Source organism: Schistocerca cancellata, chromosome 7, assembly GCF_023864275.1.
Source record: "Schistocerca cancellata isolate TAMUIC-IGC-003103 chromosome 7, iqSchCanc2.1, whole genome shotgun sequence".
Lineage (NCBI taxonomy): Eukaryota > Metazoa > Arthropoda > Insecta > Orthoptera > Acrididae > Schistocerca > Schistocerca cancellata.
In genome coordinates, this window is record NC_064632.1 from 589,250,139 (window position 1) to 589,273,776 (window position 23,638).

Below are 23,638 nucleotides of genomic sequence, written 5' to 3' on the forward strand. Positions count from 1 at the left end.
ATGAAAAAGCTTTCACAGGATAGGGTACCATGGAGAGCTGCATCAAACCAGTCTCTGAACTGAAGACCACAACAGCAACAACAGGAGACAGTCTGAGTGGCCCTCTTGTTTGTTCCCAGATGATGCTGTCGTTTAACGTCTTGTAAAGTTTTCAGATGACTAAAATGAATTGCAAAATGATTTAGATATCTTTATGGCGCGAAAAGTGGCAATTGACGCTGAATAAAGAAAAGTGTGAAGTTATTCACATGAATACTAAAAGAAAGCCGGTAAACTTCGATTACGCGATAAGTCACACATATATGAAGACTGTAAATTCAACTAAATACTTAGGGATTACAGTTACAAATAACCTAAATTGGAAAGATCACATAGATAATGTTGTGGGTAGAGCAAACCAAAGACTGCGATTCATTGGCAGAACACTTAAAAGGTGGAACAGGTCTACTAAAGAGACTGCATACACCCCACTTTTCCACCCGTCCTGGAGTATTGCTGTGCGGTGTGGGATCCGCATCAGGTGGGGCTGACAAATGACATCGAAAAAGTTTAAAGAAGGGCAGCTCGTTTCGTATTATCGCGAAATAGGGCAGATAGTGCAATAGACATGATACGTGAATTGGAATGGCAATCGTTAAAACAAAGGCGTTTTTCGTTGCGACGGCATCTTCTCGTGAAATTTCAGTCACCAATTTTCTCCTCCGATTGCGAAAATATTCTGTTGGCACCCATCGACATGGGGAGAAAGGATAATCACGTTAAAATAAGAGAAATCACGGCTCGCACAGAAAAATTTAAGTGCTCGTTTTTCCCGCGCGCCATTAGAGAGTGGAACGGTAGAGAGACAGCTTGAAGATGGTTTATTGAACACTTCGCCAGGTACTTCATTGTGAATGGCAGAATAATCACGTAGATGTAGATGTAGATTTATTTATTGTGAGCTAGACTATATTTCGAAGCGTGTTGTCAACAATAGGTTCCAATATCTTCATTGTTTGGGAGAGGAGCCGGATTGCAAGGCAGTTGGTACTTTCAGCAATAATAATAATAATAATAATAACAAGACAGTATGCAAAATGTTTCAATACAATAATAATTTGTTTACATCACATGTAGTACATCTCTTTAGTATAGCGTGCTAGACATTTCAGTTCAGAGAAATATAATGTTTCAGAAATATATATTCAAAAATTTGATAACTACATGTAATGTCCGATTAATTTAAGAGCTATGATAGTAACATACTGTCACTCGTCTGACACAACCAAGCAAGCTCACCCTACAAAAATATTCGTCATGCCTGGTGCATACACAGATGAACCGTTAAGCCTTTACAGATAGTGCAGCGGTCAATTCAAGTGCTCAACCTCGCACTCACTGCTTCTATGTGAGCATAAGGAAGTAACAATCCGTGAGACATTTATGTTTCAAGCGGAAACTGTACGTAAACATGGGTAAATGTAAGAACGTGACAAAGTGCCCAAAATGGACTATCGCGTTTGGCTGTGCCTACGGCCATATGGCGGCGAAGGTGCTGGATTTGTCGGCGTTTCGCAGTGGACTGTTCACTGTTCACAGTGTTGTAATACACGTGGCCACGCAGCAAGACAGCAGAATTGCAGTCAGAAAAAGGTCCTGACTGAGAAGGACCAGAGACGTAAATCAAAATCGCTTTCAGACGCGACGGAAATGAAGGTCCATCCCAACCTGTAAGCGACAGAACACTGCGACAAGAACTCCAATGAACGAACATTTGGAGTCGGTCACCTAACAAGAGGCCGTTGCCCTCACAGGTATATAAAGCAGCGCGTCTTCAGTGGGCGAGAAGTCATCGAACGGGGACAGTAGGTGACTGACGGAACGCTCTGTGGTCTGACTATTTCCGTTTTTGCCTATATTGAAATGACGCATGTCGTCGAATTCACGGAAGGCCTGTTCAGCTTCCTGTGGTTTCCCAGTTCTAAGTGTGGACTTACAAACAGTGTCGAATCTGTAGTTGACAGCAGTTGTAATCAAGCTGTCAGTGCACGAGTCAGGCCGCAAACTCATGAATGTGGGCAGGACCGCACGTAACCAACTCAAAAGTACCTTACATATGGTCTGTAATTTCTAGAATCCCTTGCCATTTTACAGACTCTTAGGTTTTCTTGCCATTTTATTCTCCAAAAGTTAGCCTTCCAAGTTTCGTATCCTATGTAAGTTCCATTGCTGTCGCCTGGCAGCATCCCTCCTGGTTAGTAGCGAAGTAGAGGCTGGTTTTAAACTTCACAAAATACATGAAACCTTGCACACCAGATTCTGTTTTTAAACAGACTTTTTATGAGTCTTTAACTGAGCGTAAAAATTTGGCAATAATTTACACTTGTGAGTCTGTGGTACGCCATATTGTCAGCTGATCAGTAGATTCTCGTCACGTTGTTTTTATGCTTAGACTTGGATACGAATTCAGTCTTGGAGGAAGAGCTCTGTGCGATTCTAAAGGCACTGCAGCAGACGAGTTGTGTCACTTCCCCACCTCCTCTGACTCCCTCAGGTGCTCTGAAGACGATTCAGAAAACGTGCCCAGCAGCCACAACACGCAGTTCGTACTGCAACGTCAAGGGGAGGAAGTATCGTCGTGCTGCTTACCAGCCTGTGGGGCAATCGTGAGAAGCGAGCCAGCTGACACCGCAGCAAGGGACGCACGCAGTGAGCTTCCCACCTCATTTTGTCATCTCGAGCGATGTTACGTCGATTCTGTGGAGGTGAGTTACGTGCCAGTGGCAGAATGTGTGGCCGGGCACGCAGAGTGGCAAAGTCAGACTGGTGAAGCCTGCAGTGTCGGTGCGCCACCACTTTCTTCTTTACACGCATTTTAAATTTTGGCAAGAGGGAAGAATCACTGTTTGATAACGGTTCTATTTCTGATATTAAAGTGTGTGCTTCTGAACCAGTTTACCACGGGAAATTCAAATATGTAAACAAATATCGTTGTCAGAGATACTTTTTATGTAATATGTATACATACACAGACGTATATACACATATTCGTGGCAAACACAGAGGCGTTATAGAGAAATACGGGTATGTTGCAGCATCTAGTAGTAATGCAAAGTCCTCGGCAGTAAACCCTCACGCTTCCCAGAGGCAGGTGCATCGAGTTTACAAGAGAGGTGTTAGCCGTAATTTGTGTCAATCCTAATGAGTGAGTGTTTTGTCCGACAAGTAACCCTCTCTGTCATATTTCCGAGCACAGTTGAACTTACAAGTTCCTGTGTTTAAACTGAGTTAGTCTGGTGCTGAAGGTAAATTGACTGCTTATTTTTACATATCAGCGTTTCTCTAGTTTTCTAGTATTAATGTAGTACAGGTGTATTACTGAAGAGGTATTTTTAAATTTTCAGAAACTTCACGTCGTTGTTGATGTCGATATAAGCTAGACAACTGCTTCTATGTCTGTGGGAAACTCACCTTTGTCAGAAGTAGAAAGAAAATTTCAACACCCATAAAGAAAGCATATAAACATTATTTTGGGGTAGAGGTAGGTTACCTAGACAGAGAATGGGCACCAAATTTCTGTTGTGCCACATGTCACTGCAAACTAATTCAGTGGTGGAAAGGTAAAAAGAATGTTGGCGTTGTTCGCTGTGCCCATGGAGTGGAGAGAAACCAAGGACCATGTTACTGATTGTTGTTTCCCTCCAACAAAAATCAGGGTTTTACAAACAAAACATCGAAGAGGCACAATGTTTACCCAGATCTACCTTCAGCGAGAATGCCAGTGCAGCATTCTGTGAACACAAGCAGATTTAAATGATTTAGTACGTGATCTGGGACTAAGTAAACAAAAGGCACAGCTGCTTGTTTCAAGATTACACGAATATAATCTACTCTGCCAAAGTACAAAAATCAGTGTGTTCAGATGCAGAGAACATGCCTTTATTTCCTATTTGGCAACTGACGGAGCACTGGCATTTTGGAATGACGTTGCTGGTTTTTGGAATGACGTTGCTGGCCTAATGAAAGTGCGGAACTACACCTATATTTCACAGGATTGGAGACTTTTCACAGAGACGTCGAAAACAAGTCTCAAGGGTGTTTTGCTCCATAATGGAAATAAAATACCCTCTGTCCCAGTAGCTTATGCGAGTTTGACCAAAGAGAATTACGAATTCGTACAAAGGATGCTAAATTCATTCCAATATAATAAATACAAATGGAAAATACATGCAGATATCAAAGTAATTGCTATGGTACTGGGAATACAACAAGACTACACAAAGTATGCCTGTTGTCTTTCCGAGTGGGATAGTCGAGACACAAATTCTCACTACGTGAAAAGAAATGGCCCAGGCGGGGATCGAAAGTGGGTTAAAAGAATGTACAACATGTAAGCGTGGTAGCTCCTGAAGATATACTACTTCCACCACTTCACATCAAACTTAGCGTAATGAAACAATTCGAATGCCATGGATCCAACAAGCCGTGGATTTGCGTATCTAGATACAAGATTCCCCCATCTTTCAGCAGCAAAAATAAAGGAAGGGTATTTGTGGTTCCACAAATCAAGGAGCTGCAGAAAGATGCAAATTCTGAAGCACTTTTAACTGACAAAGAAAAGACTGCGTGGTACTGTTTCAGGATGGTGTCAGAAAACTTCCCCGGAAGAAGAAGAGCTACCAACTACAAAGCAATGGTGAAAGACATGACCAAAGCATATCGAGATCTGGGGTGCAATATGTCTTTAGAGGTACGTAGGATGATCTGGACAACCTCACAGAGAGTTATAGTGACGTATCGGATGAACATGGCAAAAGATTCCATCAAGACATATCAAACATAGAAAGGCTTTATGAAGGGACGTGGGTACCTTCTATGTTAGCAGATTATTGCTGGAACATCATTCGAGAGAAGAAAGATTCACAATACAAGAGAAAAAAGTGATGTGCATTACAATACAGTGGCTCATTTTTTTTATTTTCTGTAATTTCTCACGTCAGACAAATTCTGTGAAGCGTATACACAAAGATTACTGTGTTATTTGTTAGATCTCACCCTCCATTAATTTGATGAACTTACAACATCATAAAAACGTGAATTTGTTTATCGAATTTCACCTCATGCTTGCTGCACTATTTCAGAAACAGAAAAGAGAAATAAATTTGCTGTTACTCATAAACTATCCTTGACAGAAAGAAACTGAAAACAGTTTTGAATTCAACACTCGCAGCACAACTAGGGTCACAATGTATTATTTCAGAAATAGAAAAAAGTTTTTTTGTATAACAGTGATATTTTCGTGATAACGATTGCTCCACTCTTTTGAATAACAGCGAGACGAGCAATGGAAAGGGTCTAAGGGTTTGTGTGTTGTCATGCCTCCTGCTTAAATTATTAGGGAAGGTTAATTAAATGACCCTCAGAAGTGGCTGGTTAACTCTCTTTTAGTCAGTGATCAAGCCTGCTACCATTATCTCAACCACTTTCCCATTTTGACTATGCATCCATATCTTCTTTATTCTATGTTTTTAGAGTGAGACTCAGATTTTGCGTTTCGGTGCGTTTAACGCCCATATTCCCCAAGTTTTACTTGTTCTCATACTGGTTAGCTCTTTCCCAGTTTTTATTAGTGGTCTACTAGCCACATCTATCGGGGAATAAATCTTAGCATCCTCTTCAATTAACTATTGTTTTAGATAGTATCTTGTGTGGATACTGTATAGAGTGTACCGGGAGAAATGACCAGTGTTCAGGGCTATGACAGGAACGATCATTCGAATCAATATGTCTGATAAACATGGGCTGTTAAATGCATACCTTAAGAGATATGGGCACCTCTTTGTTTCCGACATTATGAAACAAATCTCTTCTACTGCAACCGCTATCCTTTCCAAAGTTTGGAAGGAGGTAGCATACAACAAAAAAAGGAAAAAATGTCTGGTATACATGGGCTCTACAGTGCCTACCTTAAGAGCTATTATCATTTGTTCAATAGAAGAGGTGTGTTTCACAGTAGCGAAGATAGCTCTTCACGGTTGCACTGCAAGGTCCATGTATACTGGAAAATTTTTCCTTGTTTTGTTCCATAACACTACCTCTCAAAATCTGGAAAGCGAAGAGCTTGCAGAAGAACAGACTGATTTCACATTGTCGATGATGAGAAATTGCTGATAGCTCACAAGATATGCATTTTCTAGCCTATGTTCGCTAAACTTTATTGCTTCGAATTATTGTTCCAGTCAAGTTCCTGAATACTGACCATTTCTCCTGGAACAACGTGTTTTATAGTTTCATTTAATGCCGACTGAAAGGCACGAACGAGCATGTAGACACACACAGTCCCATGTACAAGTTTTATTATCCTTTGTAATATATTAGTAAACTCCTAACGTTTATGTTGCGATTGCCAGACAGCCTTCCAAGTCTCTCGTATATTTGTGCAAGCGCCTTTGTCCCAAGGAGACTGCTTATCAGGAAAAGTTTTATTTCCACAAAGCTTTTATTGTGTTCTGTATGCATCCTGATATTCACGCAGTTGAGCACCAGGAAACCAATATCATCATCATCACCATCGTCGTCCCGTCTTGTCACTGTCTGAATTCAGGCTTCCAAATTAAAAAAAAAGTGCATCAGTTCATCTGCTCCGTAGGCAGCCAATTTCAACTTCGAACTTGTAGAACACCTGGTCCCACACAGCAGCCTTTTCAATGAAAGCAATGATGCACAATGGTATTGAGATGGCCTTTTGAGTGTCTTAAAAAAAGCAACTTTGGAGTCTTCTTTGCGTATGAATTTTTCTTAAATTAATATTCGATAAATAACTCAAGATAACGCTTCTATATGTGATATGAATGTTTTACAGCGGCACGTGTATCATGCAATAATCCGATATGATTTATAGGTCTTTCACGACCAGCCCGCTGCAAGGCCTATACATCACAAAATTAGCAACGTAGGGAATGAAATAAGGAGGGGAATCCACATATTCAGAATATTGCTCCTGATATTTGAAATATCACAATTTTGCATTGCTCGCTTTTCGAACCAGTTACCAGACACTGATGCCGCTTGGGCACCTCCTGTGACGAATCTTGTGGAAGATGCTTTGTTGCTAATGTCAGGACACGGCCGTAAAAAAGGTTTCATGAATGTACCTCCATTACAATTTAAGCTGGGTGAACATAAACGTGTTTCAAAACACAGCCGCAAGTTCCTTGCTCTTAAAAATGACAGTATTCCTTTCATTGACCTAATCAAAATTTAAATGCATAACAGCGCCATTTATTTATTGAATCAAGTAATTTTATTTCCTATTTTCACTTGTCTTCTTATTTCATGTACAGATTTTCGTAAAGTAAGCCCATGCTTTGTTATAGTTAAACGGGACCACATAAACAAGCTCTCACTTGAAATAATATACAGCCATCCGTAGTCATGCTACCTGAAGCAATCGAGCCAGTAAAATTAATTTTGGTCCTGTCAGCCGCTAAATGCAGAAAGACAGCATTCTTGTATGATAGCTTTCAGAAGAATTTGTTGTTTTCAGTCTATTTTTAGTCTTAACTCTTCAGTTTTTTCGCACTATTATTTCAGGAGATGTATTCGTGTTTGTAGGAATTGGAGTGCGCACATTAGAACACCCCATGATTGAGCTACTGTTACTGTTACAGAATGTGGGATCCATACATCATAAAAAAATAGATTTATGTACATGTAGAGTGTAATGGGTGGAAGTTGAGAGATTTTTATATACGGTAACTTAGTATCAACACACATCAGTGTGTTGTTTATTTTTTTCTCTGAGTTAAATAGTATTCCCACAAACATGTCACAAACTTCCTGACCTAATCAGGAGGTATGATGTCATCAACACTGAGATGTATAAAAAATCCTGCATCATGCATGACGTTTTGAATTTTTACGTTTTACTCCTAAGTCTACTCGCAAAATGTTTCGCAGACAGTATCTAAACATACCACGGATTGTATTCGCAAATTTGTATTATTGTACAGTGCATAGTTCAGTTGATATGACGTCACAAATGTAGATCTGCACGAAAACGAAATCGCAGAGCGAAATTCGCTAGAGATACAGGTGAAATAAGTGTACAAATACGTGCGAAATATGTTAAATATATGTGACATGTATTTGACATGTGCATACGGAGACAAAACCATGAGTAAAAAGCTCATCCTAAACCCATGGAACGATTTCAACCAAATTTGGTACACATATTAGTTACGATTTGGGAAGAAATACTGTGGTGGTAACAACCAAAGGCCTCCTATCGGGGTGAGCGTGACAATGTGGAGAGAGAATGGGGAGCAGGAGATGGACAGACAACGAGGAGGAAGGAGATGTGAAGATGTATGGGGAAGGAGGGGGAAGGAGGAAATGAACAGAGAAAGGAAAGAGGGTGAAATGAACAGAAACAGGAGGAGGAAAGATATGCAGAGGAAGGAGGAGGAGGAGACAAACAGAGAGAAGGGTAGGAGGAAATGGGCAGAGAAAGTGAAGAGGAGGAGATAGACAGAGAAAGGAAAGCAGAGGAGAGTAACTGGTCGAGGGGGGAGGTGGTGGTGGACAGAAAGTGAACGGTGACAGGGGAGAGGAGGAGGTGAACAAAGAGGGAGGTGAGGTGGAGATGGAATTGGAGGGGAGAGAAGGAGACTGGCAGAAGGGGATGACGCAGATGGACAGAGGGGGGAGGAGCAAATTGACAAGAGAGAGTGGGTAGGAAGAGCTGGACAGAGAGAGAGGCAGCAGGAGATGGGTAGAGGGGGTGGGGGATGGAGGAAGACATGGACTAACAGAAGACTGGAATAAAAACGTACACGGTCAATGACAGGTACTCAGCTACTATGGATACAATTCCAGGCTCACCACTTACCCTCTGAAGCACTCGCCAAGATGGCGCCAACTTATATTGAGAGCCCTGAAAACGAAAATATCCATATTAACTTTCTACACTGGTGAAACAGCATATATATTGGCAGTTGAAAATCTTATTGATAAGCAAATACCACAAAATCTAGCAGTCATGTAATTTCATTTGCTACAAGTACAACTGAGTTAATACAAAGGGTAGGGGAGCATGTAGCACATAGAAGGTGCCTGGGAAGTAGGAACGATTATTAAAGTGCTATCGGTCAAGCAATATTTATTGAAAATGTAATGTTTCTTTTTTTTTTTTTTTTTTTTTTTTTTACAAAGACATTAAGTAACTTCTCCCATTTATGTACGAAAAATTATATCATCCGTATGACCATCCAATTCTGCGCAGCAACTAGGAACGCGTTCGTTGAATTTCTCGATGAAGCGTTCACAAACATCTGGTGGGATGCCGTTAAGAACCCTTTTAATTTTATCCTTCAGTTGGTGTATGGTTTGTGGTTTGTTGACGTACATATCTGATTCCACAAATGCTGCAACTACACTGCTCATAAAAGGGTGTGACTTTTTCGAAACCCCCTAACTGTCTCCCACTGCAACACGTAAGTTTGGAATATGGCTCAAATGTACCTTCGACCTCCGTCTGTAACGGTGGAAAAGCGTAGCACCCTGTGACGTCAGGCTCGGGATCGCCGACGCTTGAAACAGCAACGTTTCGACACATGGGGAAAAAGGCCACAGCTCCGAAGTTCACGTGAGTTGTAAGGTGGATTATCGACTTCTCATTGGCACCAAATTCCACCACAATTCTGCCCAACGCCATCGTGGACGCGTCACACGGTGGGAAGGTTATCACACTCCCTTTTAGCCACAATTCATCCCTTCCTTTGAGACCTCTGCCTTTTGCGATGGAAGTCAGAACTGCAACACCCAGCGTTGCAATCGCTCGGTATTTTTATGAGTGGTCGGGGAAAACATTTCAGACACACCGCTGCCCATAGCAGACACGAGAATCCCTTCCCGAGTGGCATAGAGGGTGTCAATGAAATCACACCTCCCCATGAGGCCTCGATGCCACGACAGTTCGCATTATATTGAGCAATGGGACGATGTTCTTAATAACGTTCGACACTTCTCACTCGTACGACTCATCCCCACTCTAAGGACATCGTGGGGCTGCAACCACACCGAACGTCATACGTCCCTCTGGAGTGTAGTGCAACCACAACTTTTTCTCTGCTGCACAAAATAGGACCGCTAGAGAGGGCACACTAGAGCAGCCGCGAGGCACCGCTTAGCTACATGGCAAAGTGCGTGGCTGGCAGCGAGGGGGCTGCCGGAGTGAGGGGGTGGCTGGAGGGGGACTTTAGCGGGACCCTCTGCCGTCTTCTTCACGCAGAGGTCAGCGCTGCACCTCGGAGTGATCACGTCACAGGAGGGCGCGAAGCAAGAGAGCTTTCCAAGCGTAAACACCCTTTGCTGCTTCGGACCACGTTCACATATCGCCGAATGGTTTTGCACACTTCTTAGTAGTCTCGCGCAGTGTACTACAGCAGAACTTTCGTTCGCACTGCGCTCCAAAGGGGTCAGATCACGTTCAGTGAGGTTGCGGTCCCACGATGTCTTTAGAGAACGGATGAATCGTCCAGGGTGGCTCACCAGTGTCGAACGTTGTCGAGAACGTGGGTCCTGTTGCTCATCACACTGCCAGCTGTCGTTTTCGCGGGCCAAATATGTGGCAATCGACGCCCCAGGGGAAGGCGTGGTCCCATTCCCGCCGTCTGCACCTCCTCCTGACGGGATTCACGTGTCGATTCTGGGAAGCAGTGTGTCTGAAACGTTTTCCTCGGCCACTCGTAAGAAAAACGCGCGATTTCACCGCTGCGTGTTGCAGTTCCGTCCTCAATCGTAGAGGCGTCAAGTGAAGGGGTAAAATGTGGGTAAGAGGGGGGTGTCGATCTTCCCATTGTCTGCCACGTCCACGGTGGCGTTGGACAGAATTGTGATGAAATTTGGTGCCAATGTGACGTCGTTAATCCACCTTACACGTCACACGAACTTCGCAGCCGTGGTCTTCTTTTGCATGTGTCACTCCTTGCTCTTTGAAGCATCCCAGAGTGCGAGAGTGACGTCATAAGTCGGCAAGCTCTAGCATCATAAGAGAGGAGGGTCGTAGGCACCTTTGAGCCGAATTTCAAACTTGTGCGTCGTAATGGGAGACAATTACGACCTTTCGAAAATGTGACACTTTTTTGCTCAGTGTCTAACGCCAGAGTACATCAGTGGCAGCGGCTGGCGAGTGGTCTTGTGCTAGCCTCACAGTACCCCACGACCAGATGTTTTTAATGGGTGAGAGATTTGGAGATCGTTCTGGAGGACAAGTTGGTCAGGACAGCACGGGCAACAGGCGGTCTTGCGGTATCTTGTCGAAAGCTAACGTCACACAGTGCCCGAAGACAGAGCGCAATCACTGGCCGAAAAACATCAGAAATGTAACCGCTGCTGCCCAAATTAGAATATGTGCAGAACAGACGCGATCGTGTTGCATCCGAGTCCCGCTCCGTCCGATCACCCCAGACGCAAAGGCAGCGCTACGATCACGAATCCAATGTGGCAACGTTTGTTGTTGTAGCCCCCAAACGCAGACATGGCCATCGCGACGCTGCCGCAGAACAGGCTGCGAGGCTTGCTTAGAACAGGACGTGACGACGCTGCTGCGCCTGTTACTGTTGGACGCACCACTGTCTTATATTTATGAACGCCTGTAAGCAGCTATTGGTCTGGTCTTCATTATAACTGCACTGTCTTCCTCCGTTGCCACAGCAGTGGTGGCCGGTGTGACAACTGGCGGTTCCACAGACGCCGTCGCGCTCTGCCTGTCGCCACTGGTACCGACACAGACGAGGCACGTGACGCCGCTGTAGGATTCTACACGGCCGAGCGGGCGGCATAACCCGTCTGTCCTCCTGGGCACCAGTCTCGTAAAGCGGTTGCCATCCAGCTTGGTGTCGAGTGTGGCCCTTCCGAACCCAGCCATCTCGAATCCTCATCGCAGCCGTGGGGTCCCGACCGACACGAAGAGCGACAGCGGCGAACGACGAACCACAGCCCCGACTGGTCACGATTCTGCCTATGTCAATGCTGAATGTTGTGAAGTTTCTCCCTCTCACAGGAGGCATGACACGATGTTCTCGCTAATAGCCACATCTCAGACCTGATTTGTGAACGAGTTACTGGCTGCGTACCCTTAGCTTACTTACGGAATGAACATGGCTCTACTCCTGGCTACATTTTGCGGCAGCGCTGCAACGTTGACCACTCGTCTCTAAAAAATCCCCATTAATATGTTGATCACCCTCTCTCCAAAGGCTCAATAATATTGAGATCTGGTGATTGTGGTGGACAGGAGACGAGCGACATTTCATCCTCGTGCTCGCAGAACCAGTCCTGACGATACCAGCTGTGCAAACAGGGACACCGTCGCCTTGGGTTAGAAAAACGCCGTTGGAGAACAAATATTGTGCATTGGGATGGACCTGATCAGCCAGATAAACCTTGGCAGTAACGCGAGAATGCAGAGTAATCTTGGGGTCCACGGAATAACACGATGTGGCTGCCCCAATAATCACCAGACCCTCGCTTCACTATTGGGACGAAAACACAGCCATTGCGTCATAGTTCAGGTTTTGTCGCTTCGTCGTCACGCCTTTCTGTTAAACGCATTTGAATCACTGATCATTGGTTTTGCAGTTCCAATATGCACTGCAGTTCCAGCCTATGGAGCAGCCTCCGTGTTGTTTTGGGGCTGGCAGCGATCGTGAGTGCAATGTTCAGTTCTGCAGCGACTTTTGCAGCTCTCGTCCTCAACTTTACGTCACACTTCTCTTCAAGACTTTGTGGCACAATCACTCGACACACACCATCGTCCGCGCTGTGGGTTAGTGGATGACATTTCTCCGCTTTCCCAGTATGCGTATATATCTTCTATAGGGCGCCTCTTGAAACACTCCATCTGCGTTGGTTATCACACGACCACCGATAATCTGCCAACACTCGACTTCACTTAGCGCCCACATAACGCTCTCTCACCTACACAGAACACTGTTCCGACCACGATTGACTCCTGCGACCCGTTGAAGACATTCCATAGGCACCGTTCGTGGTCGAATACAACGGCGCAACCTGCCTGCTCGGCTATCGTCTGCATTTGTGGTCGAGCATACATTTGTCGCTGTCTTCCCCAATTTCTGTACAACCCCTGTATGAGTCAATGATGCCGCTAACTGTAGATTACACTTAAAGTAATCTTCAACTGGGATAGTAATAAATTTACTTACATGTCGACGTAAGATGCTGCTGTTGTGACAAACTGCAAAGAAGAACAAAAAACAGACTGGTTACAATGAGAATTTGTTCGACGAAATCCGAGATCAATATGTTATCAAAGTCCTAGAAATTTTGCATTATTGTTAGCGTTATTCTTAATAACAGAATGTTGTGAAGTGTGTGTGTTGAACGACAATTTTAACTTAGTTTCATACTTTCACTTCCGTTACATGCTAAACCTTCGACACAGCCAATTTTGGGGAACTGATTTATAATTTTACACATGGTTATTAACATGAAGTTTTACAGTTATTTCAAAAAGTCTCTAAATTCTAGACTGCTTCGTTTGTTCTTAAATATTTACCTTCTAAATTGAACACATTTTTGCGCGTTCCCAGACAACAGTAACATAAAACTACGTATTACGAATTTCTTTTACCTGTGCGTCAGCGAATAATAGCACCTACAAACACAGGTACTTCAGTTCCTTAACCAAGGACTGTCATTCTCTTTCTCAGAACTTGCAGGCAGAATGAACACAGCGGTAAACAGGGGAGACTCCTGCTCAGCAGCCACAGAACAACTCCAGCACTGGACACGGAGGTCTGCCAGAGCACGGGTGACGAGAAGAGTTACTGGCAGTCAACTGATCTTACAGGGGACATTTTTCGCCACCTGGGGGGTTTTCGCGTGGGAAAATGAGCTTGTTACTTGAGGGCAACGGAAATCACTAAGGACCAATCATATCCGTAGTATTAAAAATCAGAGCTGGTCAGGCAAAACAAGGACACACCATAGATGAAATCTTGCAGAAGTGTGGCTCAGAGACGAGACCCTTACTTACAGATTCTTTTGTTCTATACCTGATGTGAGAAAATTTCACGAAAACCTTGACAGAAATTGTGGGATTGGAACAAATTTATTCCTGGGACAATACGTCCATCTTAAAGATGATAAGGAACGCAGTCTTTGAATAACAGTGTAGCGTCTCAGAGCGAAAGTCGATGACTTGCCCAGGACGTGCAATGTATCTTTTCTCTCTCTCTCTCTCTCTCTCTCTCTCTCTCTCTCACACACACACACACACACACACACACTTTTTTAAATCTTTCATTGTATTCTTTGTACTCTTATTAGATAAACGTCACCGTTCTGTATCTTTGTTCTTCCATCAAGATATCTCTGTGCTTTTGTAATCTGCATTCTCCACTTCACACGGCTGAGTGGGCTCTTTTAGACTGTAGACGTTCGGTTCTTTTTCAGCCACTGAAACTGGAGAGGAGATAGTGAGTTAGCGTGTTCCCAATCACAAAATACGGTTACAGTCGACAGTCTTCGGTACTGATAATCAGGAATTCTAGGATGATTGGTGGACTGAAAATGCTGTTTATACATTCGTTCATTAAAAATAAAAATCCTCAAGTAATAAAATATCGCCAGCTGATCTTTCCAAGACGTTTGACTGAGTAAATGATTTTATGTGCTGCACCAGTCCGTACATACATTCCTTTACTGAGGCAAATAACCCTCTTAGAAAATGAGATGAAGAAATCTGGCATCTTATCTATGAAATTTGTTATCTGTTACGGCTTTTTCAGCAATAAGAAAGAAGGAGCAGATGCTATTGTTGGCTGTGAAACCCGGAGGCATAAGCTCATTACGTTGTGATATGTTTCAGTTGTATGATTATCAAAAACAGTGCCACGAGCCTACATTTCGAGAGACAAAGAGGAAAGTTTAGGACTTTAATCTGAGACATTAGCGATCAGGAACTTTATACCACCGACTTTCCTTCTCTTGCCTGCCAAATTGTAGTGGTGAAAAGTTTCTCCCCACACTAGCCACCATACGGACAAATTTTAGTAAGAATCACTGTGGCATTTGGCAATGGATAATTATTTGCTGGGAAGAACAGGTAGTGTACGCTCGTTGATGGCATACGACGAACTACCTACCATCTTATGACTTCTTATGTACATTCAAGACCCAAATTTGCAATAACAAACTAATCTTGCATGCGGAGCCAAGACCAGAGGTTATGTTGCAATGGTCCTCGATTTGTCAAAACGTCGTTGCTACGACAAAAGCAATTGCAACGAAAACTTCCAAGTGCCAAAATCCCACCTCAGATATAATCATAGGAAGTTTTGCCAATCCCTGTATCGAATCAGTATGGGTCTTTATCCCTGCTCTGACTATGGGTCCGATGAAGACGCCAACTGTATTTTGTCCCGTTATCTCCGAAGAGATCGTAGGACCAAAACTTGCTGCAGATGTCGTCGAGAAACGTGCTCCTCAAGAGTCAGAAAAACTTACTACTGGGGAACGGTATAACCAGATACGAGTACAGAGGCACCTTACAGAACATGAAACAAACATACAGACGAACTTTTAGCTACATAAATTAACAAGTGATTAACGTGTCATAAAATTATCGTACTATCCTATGAGGCATTTATATAATATTTACTTTATCTGTAACTGTCCTGTTAAATTAGTTCTGTATTATATGATATTATTTTGTAGAAATGTCATGTAACACCTTAAATTGCTTTTTAATTACTTCTTTGATGTGCGATCAGTTTCGCTTAAAGACCATTACCACATTCAGAATTTTACTAACTGTAGGAGTTACACATAAAAACATCCGATAAAAATACAATGTCAAGGGTATAATATTTATAACAAATGTTATTTCTAACTGATGTATAAATCTTGCTGTTAACAGAAATCTGTGCTGGTTAATGGTCCTCGACGGAAACAGGTCACATAGAAAACTGACGACAGCCTAATGTCTTACACGATATCATTCCTGCAATTTATAATAGCTGTAGAACACCATCAAGAATAAAACCTATTATTTGCCTCCAGAGGTGCACTTCATATGGACTGCATAAAACACGAGGTGTCCGACTAATGGATTATGTACGGAGACCACAAAATTAAAAACATTATCTGTCTGAGCGGAAACTTGTATGCATTTTGTTTTGTGCCTGAAAAATTTAGAGCAGGAAAGTTTCTGTTCCAGTGAGGAGCTATCGCATACAGTAAGTGCAGCCTAAGCTGTTAGCCACACACGCCACTCTTCCCTTTTCTTCTCACCGGAAACTGGTATTTATTCAGTTTACAAAACATGGTACCTGTCGCATTTGGAAGACCACAGCATTATGTAGGGCCAACGTGTCACACGCCCGCAACAGAGCGATGGGGATTACCCACCTTCAGTTCCTAAGGCTAGGAAAACATTTAAGAGTGGAAATCAAACGTGGACATTTTACAACGCAATAAACTCCCTAGTTATCTTAAATTCAAAGAAACAGTATCGCAGCGATTGGTTTATACCAAATAAATTAACAAATGACGGAGCTGATCCTCCTTGGTACACAAAACGGGTTAAAACACTGTTGCAGGAGCAACGAAACAAACATGCCAAATTTAAACAGACGCAAAATCCCCAGGGTTGGCGATCTTTTACAGAAGCGCGGACTTCAATGCGAGATGCTTATAACAGTTCCCACAACGAAACTTTGTCTCGAAACCTGGCAGAAAACCCAAAGAAATTCTGGTCGTATGTGAAGTATGTAGGCGGCAAGAAACAATCAGTGCCTTCTCTGCGCGATAGCAATGGAGATACTATCGAAGACAGTGCTGCCAAAGCAGAGTTACCAAACACTGCCTTTGGAAATGCCTTCACAAGAGCGACGAAGTAAATATTCCAGAATTCGAATCGAGAACAGCTGCCAACATGAGTAACGTAGAAGTAAATATCCTCGGAGTAGTGAAGGGCCGCGCGGGATTAGGCGAGCGGTCAGAGCGCTGCAGTCATGGACTGTGCGGCTGATCCCGGCGGAGGTTCGATTCCTGCCTCGGGCATGGGTGTGTGTATTTGTCCTTGGGATAATTTAGGTTAAGTAGTGTGTAAGCTTAGGGACTGATGACCTTAGCAGTTAAGGCCCATAAGATTTCACACACGTTTGAACATTTAGTAGTGAAAGAACTTAAACCACTTAATAAAAGCAAGTCTTCTGGTCCACACTATATACCAATTAGGTCCCTTTCGGAGTATGCTGATGCATTAGTTCCGTACTTAACAATCATATACAACCGTTCGCTCGACCAAAGACTGGAATGTTGCACAGGTCACACCAATATTCAAGAAAGGTAGCAGGAGTAATCCACTAAATTACAGGCCCATATCGTTAACGTCGCTATGCAGCAGGATTTTGGAACATATATTGTGTTCGAACATTATGAATTACCTCGAAGAAAACGGTCTATTGACACACAGTCAACACGAGTTTAGAAAACATTGTTCCTGTGAAACACAACTAGCTCTTTATTCACATGAAGTGTTGAGTGCTATTGACAAGGGATTGGACATCGATTCCGTATTTCTGGATTTCCGGAAGGCTCGTAGTGAAATTGCGTGCTTATGGAATATCGTCTCAGTTATGTGACTTGATTTGTGATTTCCTGTCAGAGAGGTCACAGTTCGTAGTTACTGACGGAAAGTCATCGAGTAAAACAGATGTGATTTCTGGCGTTCCATATCTATATAAACGATTTGGGAGACAATCTGAGCAGCCGTCTTCGGTTGTTTTGACTAATAAAGTAATCAGAAGATCAAAACAAACTGCAAAACGATTTAGAAAAGATATCTGAATGGTGCAAAAAGTGGCAGTTGATCCTAAATAACGAAACGTGTGAGCTCATCAACATGAGTGCTAAAAGGAACTCGTTAAACTTCGGTTACACGAAAAATCAGTCTAATCTACAAGCCGTAAATTCAACTAAATACCTAGGTATTACAATTACGAACAACTTAAATTGGAAGGAAGACACAGAAAATGTTGTGGGGGAGTCTAACCAAAGACTGCGTTTTATTGGCAGGACACTTAGAAAATGTAACAGACCTACTAAGGAGACTCCCTACACTACGCTTGTCCGTCCTCTTTTAGAATACTGCTGCGCTGTGTGGGATCCTTACCAGATAGGACTGACGGAGTACATCGAAAAAGTTCAAAGAAAGGCACAATGTTTTGTATTATCGGGAAATATGGGAGAGATCTCCACCCCCTCGTACTCTTACGGATTTATGGACAGCCCTGCAGGATTCATGGTGTCAGTTCCGTTCTGCACTACTTCAGACATTAGTCGAGTCCATGCCACGTCGTGTTGCGGCACTACTGCGTGCTCGTTGGGGCCCTACATGATATCAGGCAGGTGTACCAGTTTCTTTGTCTCTTCAGTCTAGTATGTTTGGAAGTGTAATACTAGGAAGCCGTAACACACTACTCACCTCGACGTACAAACTCCGCTAGCTCAGCGAGAAAATACAGAATCACTGCACTTGAACTGCGAGAACGCTGTGTGCTGCGATCCAATTGTCTTTTCACAGGCTGAGCGAAGTAACCATGGTTTCAACCTGGCATTGTTGCCAGCGATCGGAACCAACACACGACCACAGTTGCGTGGCTTCGCCAGTAGTCATAAATTACCGAAAGTAGTATAACCGTGTTCCTAGCCCATTCAATAAACGCTATTAGAGGGGAGAGAAATGATTTTTTAGTCTTCCGCAGTTTGAGATGGGCTTCTCTATTCGATTAATTCTGTAGCGTTAGAATGCTGAATGAATGCGGTTGGTATTCCAACCAGCTACGTACTGCTTTTACACTTAGGGCGTTAATGTTATAACGCCAGAATTTAATAATGAAAATTTTAGCAATTGCAACGGTGGTGTTATTGTTAGCTACAGAGCAACTGTTCTACTGGCATTAAGTATATGTACCCACAGCTATGTTAGGCAAGCTGTTGTACCGTGTTTTGTGGAGAGTACAAAGTATATGAGTATCGTTTCCCCTTCCGTCCCACATGCAGATGGTGAGTGCGAAATGCGACTTTCGGTGCCCCTAGAATGTTATCGTCAATACGGCGCTGAGTATTACACGTACAAGGAAGAAAAGGGACTTGCAGCTCTGCTCGGAGCATCTGCTATCGCGGTTGCAAGACGAAGCCTTTTCGTAATGCGAAAAAATGTGTGTGCCACACCTCTGGCGGGAGATTGTTGAGCAGAATTGCGACGCTCAGCGCTGACTAAACACTGCAGTGAGGAATCGACCAATTATCCTTTGAATCTCGTGTCTCTCTCTGTCTCTCTGTTATATTTATTCCGTTTGTTGAGATTCTCAGAATGTGCGGAATCGCCTGTACACAAACCATCTGTCCTACCGATGGTATTGCTTGTAAAGAACAGAATATGCATACAATTAGGCTTGGAAGATACATCGACTGTGCGTCAAAGAAGTAAACTAGATCACATCCAGTACAGTGGAATTATCTTTTCTTTACATAAAACACTGGACAGACAATCTGTTTCTCAAACAGCCGTCATCGTCTTACTTGTATCCTGAAGATAGCACTGCAGTTATGCGTTACTTTATCCTCTGTGTTTCTTGTCGTGTTTCTAAGGCGTTAGTGGGTAACACGCGTGTGAAACTCGTCCCAGAACCCGCGAGGGGCTGACCTGGCGGCCACGGCAGGCTGGTACGTCCACCACGTCTGCGCTGAGGCTGCTTCCGCCTGTCTGGTGCCGCGTGGAGGGGGCGGCGCCACAGGGGGGCCCGTCCACCACGGCTCCAGCGAACAGCAGGCGTCCCAGGGAGCTGTGGAGGAGAACCCGTGACGGCGTTTATAAAAGAAAATCACGTGTATGAAAAATAGAAACACGTTTGTAAGAAATGACTACGTCAAACAATTATTTTCCACTTCTCTGAAACGGGATAGCACCAATGGTGGCCACCTAGAATGGAACAGACTGTGAGATGAGACTTTACATTAAATGGGTGACGTCTAATTGCTGAACTCATGAGCAGCCGTTCTCTGTCGTGAAAATACTACCAGGCAAGCTGCAGTACAGCACTTGGCGAAAAGTACTTAACGAAACTTATCCCTACGTTTCCAACTCTTGTTGTGAAAAGAGCGCGGAAACATAATATTTTACTGTGTTTTTAAAATACTACTTCGCTATCTTCTCTGTCCGTTCGGTACAAATTTTGCAGCTGATTTTAAACTAATTTCCCAATGAATTAGAAATCTGAAATTTTAAACATACCTCAGAACTGGATGACAATGTAGTACAAAGTCACTTTCTTGACCGGTATGACACGAACGTTACTTTGTTTACTACAGCTATTCCGCGATTAGCTGGGGGCTTCAAACTTTCATCAGAGATCGGAAATGCCTGAGTGTGGAACGTACACTCGCTTTGTGTCTGGTGTGTGGTGCAGGGTACTTCGTGTACCACTGCCATCTCCCACAATTCCTTCTCCAGCAGCAAACGGCTCACGATAAGGTAAGACTGTGTGTGACCTCGAATCTTCTAATTTTACCTTCACGGTCTTTCCGCGAGACATTTGTAGGAGCAAGCAACATATTAGTTGGTCAGACGAAGATAAACCAACGTAAATCTGAAAGTTATCAACTGTCTAACGTCGTAATCTCATCAAAATGGTTAAAATAGATTGGACAAGACCAAAAAGCAAAAAATAATTATTTAAATCAAAATAGTTTTAATATACCACAACTTAATTCAGACTAAAATGTATAAAATAATTTCTCCTAGCCCCATATAGATTCTTAACCACATTCAGATACTCCTGAAAATCTGGGATTGTGGATTTTTAATACGTATTATTACACTTATAGAATTTAAAACTAGAAACGTCAAGCACGTGCAATACATAACTGATGCACGAATCGTTGATATCCTTACTGTTACACTAGTTACCAATTGATGCACGAATAGATCTCTTCCTTTCTATTATTTATTGCATGCGCCTCACGTTTTCCGTTTTAAGTCTTACAAGTGTTTTCGTAGCTAATAAAAATTCGAAACCACAATTTTTCAAGACTATGTGTGTGGGATTAGGAATCAGTACGGCCCCAGAATAATAATTTGTACTTTTTTATCTTATTTATAAACTTGTTGTATAAAAATTCATTCTTACTCAAATAAATGTTCTTTACCTCCGTACATCCTCCATGTCTTAAATTACCCTTGTCGTCCTTGGCAGGATCGGAAATGGAGGAGTGCTTTTACAATCCTTTTAGAAAATTGTTTCTTAAGGGGAGGTTTATTATTTTTTCGCCAAAAATAGCACGTTCTTTGAGAATTTTTTTTCTCGGGATGTGTTATAGATATCTCTATCCTCTACAAACTGTATTTTTTTGGATCGGAAATGTCGAAGAGAAAAGGCGGAAGTGCCGTCGGAGCGAAACAAAATTTCAATGTAGACCTCCACGCTCGGTATGTTACAGGTCAGCCGGCTCGTCTGAAATCAAAATTGAGTTGACGTTAGCGAAGTATATAAATTTCTTTAGGAGTTGCACCTCGCTTAAGTTATTTGGACCATAGGAAACAAAATGGCGGCCATTTGAAAAAAATAGGGTTTTTTTCATCGATTTTGCGACTTCGTCGACCAAGTAAAAATATTTATAGTTGATGGATCGCAATAAAAGTGGTACAACTCCTAGACAATTTAGTTAGCTTGGTCGGAAACAAAGAATCATGCCAATCGGTTTAGTAGATTTGAATTTACAATATCGCGGGATAAAAAAAAAAATTTCGAGAAAAACGTGTTTGAAGTTTTGACTACATATAAATGCAATATTATGCAAATGACGTTCAATCTGCTATTCCGGGTCCATAAACTAGTCCTTCCTCTTCCTCGTAGAGGGCGTTCTGCTCGATCTAGGCCATACTGCGCTACTCCAGAGCCGTTCGTACGCCCGGTGACAAGCGGTTTTCGGCCGCTTGCATCCGGTGGTCATCCCAGGGTGACGTCCATCATTGTCATGGTCTTCAGAATTGCTGAATACCCTTCGTTGAAGCTGCTCACTGCCAGGAATGTCGGAATCTCCACAGTCTTCGCGCCAGAAAGCAAATGCTTGGGGGCTAATTTCTAAACACAAGCGTTCAAACTTTCATTTGAATTTTGTGTGTTTCCTCCCAAGCACCGGTACAATAACGCGTCCTCCGGAAGGGCCTCGTAGATGGGATGAATCACTTTTTGAACTTCTTTGGAGAGCGGCTGGTCGTGTTGATATTCGTCCACATCTCCGGTAGCATCTACAGTGCGCCACTTGCAAAAACTAGTTTCCCCAGCCGGAGAATTTTAGTGTTGTGGGTGGTCATCCGCCGAACACTTGTGGAAATACGTTGCCCAAATTGCCTTCTTCATCTGTTCTACCGAAATGGAATGCCGTCGGATTGCTAACCCGTAGTACGTCGTAATCTCCTTGATCACTTTATCAGTTTTAGTCATAGGCAAGCACATAGAATAATTTTTCGCGGCTACAAAGACGAAATATCCGAAAAAACTGGTGCGTGAGAAAGGCCGATTTCAGCCAGATGCATTTTTTTTTTCAACCGCGAATAACAAACATTTCCGCTCCGTACTCGAAAAAAACCGTTTCAGGGTTGGATTCTAAACACGTTTATGGATCCAAAAATGCAATTTAAAAAAAATCGATTTGTTGACCAAAAGATCGTAAACCTCCCCTTAAACGTTACGTGAAGTCTCTTTATGTGTATACATAGTAGTCAACCGTGAGTGACGCGTGTACTTGTAAAGGAGGCACGCTGTTGCTTCTAGACACACTTGAGCACGTGTCATTTGAAGTAAGTTGTGCTTCTAACGACAGCATATAAGCAGTTTTTTAATTATAATCACATTTGTGTAAGACTTACAGTATGTCCACTGTACGTCCCATTGTAACAGATACACTTTTTACCCAGCAATATATTAATTTCTTTGTAAGTTACGGTATTATTGCGGCGTTAGGGCTTTGTTTGTGAATTAGTACCCGACATGTTTCGCATGGAATGTGATGCAGTTTACAAGGGTGTAGTCAGCAATAGCAGAGGAGCGAACCTTCCCCCTCCCCTAACCCCTCCAATCACTTCTTTCTGGGGAAAAAATCTTCGCAGGCTGGCGTCTCATGCTACTCCACAAAAACACAGACGTATCAGTTCGGTATCAGTTTGAAGAAAGCCAGATCATGTAATGGATAGTGAATTGTCGTCGTTAAATATAAAAACTGATTCATCACCACTACAAACAAATGATCATATTACTCTGTTTCAGAAAAACTTAAATTTTGCCGTAAAAAAGAAATCGTGTGAAAATGGTAAAGACGAAATCAAGAAACTGAATGAACGCATAACGAGCTTACAGTTCATAATCGGCAGTTTGAAAACGGACATTTCGAAAATACAACAAGAAAATAGTGAACTGAACACGCTAAAACTTGTGCGAGATAGTTCGTCCGTTACGGAAAAGTGGTCTAATGTAAAGTGCAAGAACAGCAAGTCCAAAGTGCAAATTCAGAAAACCTGCGAAAGTTACGCAAGCTTTGTGCACGAAAACACATTTCAAGTACT